Here is a 364-nt window from a genome sequence, read left to right on the forward strand (position 1 = left end):
GCGGCTCTGGGCTCTGGGCGCGGGCGGGAGGCAGCCGGCGCTAGGGACGGCGGGGTCACGTGAGGGCCGCGCCCGCCGCCGCCCCCGCCCCGCCTCGTGGGCTCCGCCGTTCCCCCTCACGGGCGATCCGCGGGGCGTCCCGCCAGCCCGGCCGCCGAGCTTGAGCTCCGCGGGCAGCGTGAGGGGCCGGGGGGGGGGGGGGGCTCGCCTCGGGCTCCCGGGGGCTTGCGGGCAGGACCTCCCGTGGCTGGGCCGTGTGCGAGGAGCCAGGCGGGGTGCCGCTCTCCGGCTGCGGCCGTCGCCGGCTCCCGCTTGGCATTTGCGGGGAGGACGCGAGGCTTGGGCCGTCACGAGCGCGCTTTCG

The sequence above is a fragment of the Harpia harpyja genome, chromosome 14 (genome assembly GCF_026419915.1).
Source record: "Harpia harpyja isolate bHarHar1 chromosome 14, bHarHar1 primary haplotype, whole genome shotgun sequence".
Lineage (NCBI taxonomy): Eukaryota > Metazoa > Chordata > Aves > Accipitriformes > Accipitridae > Harpia > Harpia harpyja.